This window comes from Sciurus vulgaris, assembly GCF_902686455.1.
Source record: "Sciurus vulgaris genome assembly, chromosome: 1".
NCBI classification, from domain to species: Eukaryota; Metazoa; Chordata; class Mammalia; order Rodentia; family Sciuridae; genus Sciurus; species Sciurus vulgaris.
The window spans coordinates 195,427,716-195,434,467 of record NC_136461.1 but is presented as its reverse complement, the minus strand read 5'-3'; positions in this window follow the sequence as shown (position 1 = coordinate 195,434,467).

Here is a 6,752-nt window from a genome sequence, read left to right as displayed (position 1 = left end):
TTATATTCTACTTAGTGCTATATGTTTCCCATATTTTTGTGCCTTTTGCTGGTGATTTCAAATAGTCCTCCAGTGTTGTACTAAATTTCTGTCTAGTTGTACTAAATTTCTGTCTAGTATTCCTAAAGGCAAGAAGACTGTTGTATGTCCTTTGGAGAAAATACATAATTAGATAAGTTTCATTCAGACAGGAGTGAGTTCAATGTCAATTAATCAATAGTACATATTAAATAAAGTGTCTATAAACATAAATGCATAAAACAAGATTACATATTGATTGATGAAAATATTGTGACCAGAGGCTCCCAGGACCCTGATCCTAGGAATATTTAATTCGGTATTCACAGGGCCTTTATAGGGCAGAATTACTAAGAATAATGACCGTTGGTTGCATTTTATCCATTGTATAGGTTGTATTTTCACTTTCTTGATAATGCCCCTCAATACACAAAAATTTTAACTTTGTGGAGGTCCAGAATATGTTTTCTTTTGTTGCTTATGCTTTTGGTATCACATTTTTTAAGCCATTGCCAAATTCAAGGTCTTGAAGATTTACCATATATTTTCTTCTAAGTGTTTTGTGATTTTAACTCAGATATTTAGATCATCAGTCCGCTTCAAGTCAGTGTTTGTATATGGTATGAGGTAGGGGTCCAGCTTCATTCATTTGCATGTGATAATCTAGTTGTCCCACCACCATTTGTTGAAGCAACTATTTTCCTCCTATTAAATGAATTTGGTGCCCTTGCCAAAATCTGTTCACTGTATGTGAAGGTTTATTTCTAGATTCTCAATTCCATTCCATTGGTCTATATTTCTGTCTTTATGCAAGTATAAGAATTTTATAGCTTTGTAGAAAATTCTGAAATCAGGAGTGTGAGTCCTTCAACTTCCTTCTTTTTTAAGATTTTTTTTTTGGGAGGATTCTGTTTGGTTCCCTTTATGATTCTGTATGAATTTGAGAAATGGCTTGTCCATTAAAAAAAAATAAACACTGTTGGAAGTTTTATAGGGATTGTGTTAATTTTGCAGATTGCTTTGGGTAATACTGACATCTCAATAATATTAATTCTTACTATTGATGAACACAAGATGTTTGTCACTCTGAGTATTTAGGTCTTATTTAATTTCTGTCAGCAATATTTTGTAGTTTTCATGCACAAGTCTTTCACTTTTTTTTTTTTTTTTTTGAAAAAGAAGTTTTATTGCTTTGCTAGCAAAAAAGAAACGGGGGACTCCTGTCCTAGAGGCTGTGATTCTGCCCAGTAAGGGGAACGGGGTTTTAAAGAGGTGATTCAAAGGCTACATTTCAGGTGTTCTCTATCCAGAGTTGTAATTTACTTGTTCATTTGGGAGATAGTCATTTTTTAGATCTTCTAATGCCATTCCAGAAGTCTGAATTAGTTCATTCCTGCGGTCTTTCACCTTCTTAGTTTATTTTTTTCTTAGATATTTTATTATTTTAGATGCCGCAGATGTTATTCTTTTAAGTGCTTTTTAATTTCTTTTTTTTTTTTTTTTTGTAGTTGTAGATGGACAGAATGACTTTGTTTATTTTTATGTGGTGCTAAGGATCGAACCCAGTACCTCACACATGCTAGGCAACTGCTCTGCCACTGTGCTATAGCCCCAGCCCTTAATTTCTTTTTGATTGCTCATTGGTATATAGAAACACAACTGATTTTACTTTGCTGAATTCATTTATTAGCTCTAGTAGCTTTCTTGTGGATTCTTTGAGAATTTCTATACATAGAATCATGTCACCTGTGAATAGATATTCTTTCCAATTTGGATGTCTTTTATTTCTTTTTTTTGCCGAATTGCTTTGACTAGAACTTCTAATACCATGTTGAAAAAAAAAAAAAGAAAAGAAAAGAGACAGGAAATAAGCTAAACACCTCTCCCAGTTCGTGACCATTGACTCTGTGCTAGAGAACTCAACATTTAACTAGGCTTGCTCTGAGTCTAGGTATCCGCCCAAGGTGAAATCTTAGGGTCCTCCTGGGGCTTTTCTGTGCATGCATCTTGCCCTGGGCATGTGTGTGACTTTCTAAATTCTTCCAAATACACAGAAACTTGTTTTTGTTTTTGGTACTGGGGATTGCACTCAGGGGCACTCGACCACTGAGCCACATCCCCAGCCCTATTTTGTATTTTATTTATTTACTTATTTTTTATTTTTATTTTTTTGCAGTGCTGGGGATTGAACCCAGGGCTTTGTGTTTGCAAGGCAAGCACTCTACTGACTGAGCTATCTCCCCAGCCCCTGTATTTTATTTAGAGACAGGGTCTCACTCAGTTGCTCAGCGCCTCACATTTGCTGAGGCTGGCTTTCAACTCACAATTCTCCTGCTTCAGCCTCCCGAGCTGCTAGGATCATACTGTACCTGCTACACAGGAACTTTTGAATGTCTTAATTTCCCAAAGAATCTCCCCTAGTCTTTTCTCCCAGGTCTTCACAGTCTGTTGTGTATCAATCATTTACTAGAGGAGTTTGCAGCTAATCAGTTCTCCCTGCAGTGTTTTTGAGCAATAGCCACTGCCTTTTAGTCCAAGTTCTGAGTTATGCAAAATGGAAATGAGCATCTTTTGTTTAGTCCTTCGGGGAGCCCCAGACAGGTGAGAACAGACATACTCAATAATTCGCAAATAAGGTCTTTTCCTGTTCCCTCTGGAACGAGGGCCCCACACTGGGAAATGGATTGTTCATTATTTATCTCCCCACTATAACTTAAGTTCCATAAAAGCCAGATGTGGTGGTGCAGGTCTGTAATCCTAGAGTTTTGGGAGGCAGAGGCAAGAGGATTGCAAATTTAAGGCCAGCCATGGCAAGTTTGAGGCCAGCCTCAAGCAACTTAGCAAGATTCTGTCTCAGATAAAAAATAAAAAGGGCTGGGAATGCAACTCATTGGTAAAGTGCCCTGGGTTCAAACCCCAGTACCAAAAAAGTTGAGAACTTAAGTTCCATGAGAGCAAGGGTCTTATCCATCTTACTTATCACCGTATCCTTCACTCTGAACACAGTGCTTGGCTTAGCGCAGATACTCAACAAATTTTAGTTGAATCAATGAATATATCCACTATAAAAATTTATATAATATGGGAAACATATGTGAGCTCAAAATGTTAATGTTAAGTTGGTAAATATCCATGAGAATTAGTGGGATGGTTCTCATGCCAGCAATGAAAGGATATGTTTTGCTCAAAAGAAAAGGTGGAAAAGAAAAGGAAAAAAAAAAGCAATTTTTACACATATCCATGGAAGTTGAAAAGAATAGCTTAGAGGAACACTGCTTGGTTAAGAAAGGGAAATGAAGAGACAAAATTTCATTGTGGAAGGTGATTTTAGACTACCTACCAAGCCCTGTGATTCTCTATCCTATCACAGTACCACAGTCTATAATTAAATAATTTGCTTGCTTACATGTTTATAAAATATCTTCCCCACTTTACTGTGTGCTTCATGAGAGCAGAAATCATGATTGGCATATCCTTAGCTCCTGGCAGAGTAGGGCCTCAAACAGATAAAATTATGCCTGGAATGCATAAATGAATAATGTATGCTAAAAACATGACCTCGCTGGGTATTGTGGCACATACCTGTAATCCTAATGATTTGGGAGACGAGGCAGGAGAATTGCAAGTTCAAGGCCAACTTACCAATTTAGCAAGGCCTTAAGCAAGTTAGTAAGACCCTGTCTCTAAATAAAAATTAAAAAGGGCTGGGGATGTGGCTCAGTGCCTAAGCACCCCTGGGTTAAATTTCTGGCACTAAAAACCTCTAAAAAACATGGCCTTACAAGAACATACAGTATAGCGAGGACCTACTGAGGGCTACATACTGTGCTTGATGCTAGACAGACATGAGTGATCCAGAACACGAGTGAAAGAGCTCATATTCTGGGGGCGATGAACAAGTGAGCCTGGGACATGGCTACAGGGGATGCAAGGTGCCCTGGTAGAGAGAAGCACGTGCTGATTTGTGAACCAGACAAGGGTTAAATGAGTATGTGGGGGGTCAGCCAGATGAGGGGCACCAGGTGGGGGAGGGGAGAACTTGACAAAGGAAACCATGAGCTGGGGCCTGGTCAGGGCAGGGAGGTTTGCAGGAGGGAAAGACTCGGGCTCAGATGATGGATTGTGGGAGGTCTGTTGAAGAGGGCAGCTGTCAAGGCAGGGCTAGGTAAGGACATGAGGCAGAGGAGGGACACATTCCTCATCTTGATAGGGGTAGGGGGGATTTCAGAGGGAAAGTTGGTTCCTACCCTGTCCAACTCACAATAGCACATAAACATGACCTAAAACTGAGAAGTGTTCCTCTTGTCGTTTCCTGGTACTCCTCCCTTTCATCCACTCATCCATTCAGTGGTTACTTGATTGAGCTGCTCTGGGTCAAACCCTGTCAGGGAAATGTTTACAAGACAGAAAAGGACACTGTCTCTAAACTGCCACGGTCCACAGTGTGCTAAATGCCATAATGGGTAGAAGTGTGGGGGAATTATAGGATGGAGAAAAGAGGGCTGTTTGGAGGAGGTAATATCTAATTTGGGTTGAGTAATTCAACTAGGCTCCTCAATCAAAAATCAAATTTTTATAGATAAAAATGTATAAGGCTGGGTGCAGTGGTACAGACCTGTGACCCCAGCTATTTGGAAGACTGAGGCAGGAGGATCACATTCAAGGCCTGCCTGGGCAACGCAGCAAGACTATCTTAAAGTAAAAGGGGCTGATGGCACACCCCCGACATCTCAGCACTTCTGGAGGCTGAGACAAGGATCCCATATTCAAGGCGAGCCTCAGCAACTGAGCAAGACCCTAAGCAACTTAGACCTTGTATAAAAATACATTTTAAAAAGGGCTGGCACTGTAACTCAGTGGTAAAGCATCCCTGGGTTAAATCCCCAGTACCTCCCCCAACAAAGAAAGGGACTGGGGATATAGCTTGGTGGTAGGGAGCTTGCTTATCATGTGATAGGCCCCAGTACAATCCCTAGTACCACAAAAGTAATAAATATATAGAAACATTTTTATCCCAACATACTATTTTAGATAGTAGCACAATTCCAATTTACTCTAACACTGCCTAAAACCCATATTTTCTAAGTGAATAAGGTGGATTTTACAGTTACAGCATATATGCCTTCTGTTTTATTAGTTTGCTTTTTTAAAATGACATTATTCTAAGACCTCTCTATCAAGAGAGGGGATGGTTTGCAACTTGGTGTCCTCGACCCCAGGTCCTCCACAGTGATGGGGTATTGGAGTTGTTGCACTATTGGCCAAGTCGCAATGTTAAGGTTTTCCTTTCCTCAGACTGTCCAGGGTCCTTGACGTACCTTCTTAACTTTCAACAGAAATTCTAACATGCAGTGAGGCAACACGGGCAGACTCAGGCGGGGTAAGATTTATATAAAGATTTAGACAGTCTATTATATAATATTTAGATTCCATTTTTTAAGGGAAATGAAGCAATTATTAGTTTAAAATATAGGTTTATTTTGCACACAAATCTTCCATAATTTTGGGAGGAAAAACAACTGAAATGGTTTTTAATGGTAAAAAGACCGGAAAGCCATGAGCCTAGGAATTCTGAGTCCAAAGGGCAAAGAACCATCATTTATCCACAAGCTGCCCTATCTCTAGTTCAGTGGGTTGTTGGGAAAGGAGGAGGCTAGACCCAGGGGACCTCAGGACAGGAAAGGGTGGAAATTCCAAGACCAATCAACCTTCAGAAGAAAAAGTAAAAAAAAATTCTCCTTGCCTGCCTTTGCTTTTTTCTTGCTTTGCTCCTGAAGCAGGAAATTTGAATGAAAATGTATCACCTTCTGGCTGACAGGCACTTTATATGCTTTTTTGTTGTTGGTGGTGGTGGTACTGAGGATTAGACCCAAGACCTCACACATGCTAGGCAAATGCTCTGTGAATGAGCTAGATTGCTAGCCCTTTTTATTTTTTATTTCAAGACAGGGTCATCTTAAGTTGCCCAGGCTGGCCCCCAACCTGCAATCCTCAATCCTTCTGCCTCAGTCTCCCCAGTAATTGGAAGTGATTTTGTGTGTGTGTGCCACAGCACCAGACTATATGCATTATTTTAATCAATGCACATTTCACAAATAGGGTTGCACAGTCAGTGAATAACTGAACCAGAATCATGGATCCAAACAAAGCTGACACTTGAGGCTCTTCAACACTATGCTGTATTACCTTTTCTGCAAAGATGGGGTGCACTAGAATTAGGGCAAATATCTCTACCTTCTTCAGGCCCCATTTCTTCTGGGTAATGATGTTTATTATGGATTACTTTTTTTCTTCTATTTTCTATAATATCCTATTTTTCCTAATATGGAGTATTACATCTCTGATGGGAAAACAAAAACAAAAACAAAAAAAGCACTTTTTTCTGATGGGAAAACAAACAAACAAAAAAACCACTTTTTTTAAAAAAAGTGAAGCTTCTCTAGATGAATTCATCAGTAGCTAATGCCTGGAGGCTGTCCAGAGGGAGCCTGCAACCCCAAGCTGTTGGATAAGTGGGATGGTTCTAAATTTGGGGATTAATCAGCAGAGAGATGGATTTTGAAAACTGGGGGAGTGGATCCATTCCTCTGGGTGAGTTGTCCAGTAGAAAATTGGGTTGAAGAAAGAGCCCTGAAAGACTAATGATGAAAAAGGAACTGGTGAGAGTAAGAAAAAACAGAAAAACCTTCTATATTATGTGGTACAATAATATTGTATTGTGCAATATTGGCCAG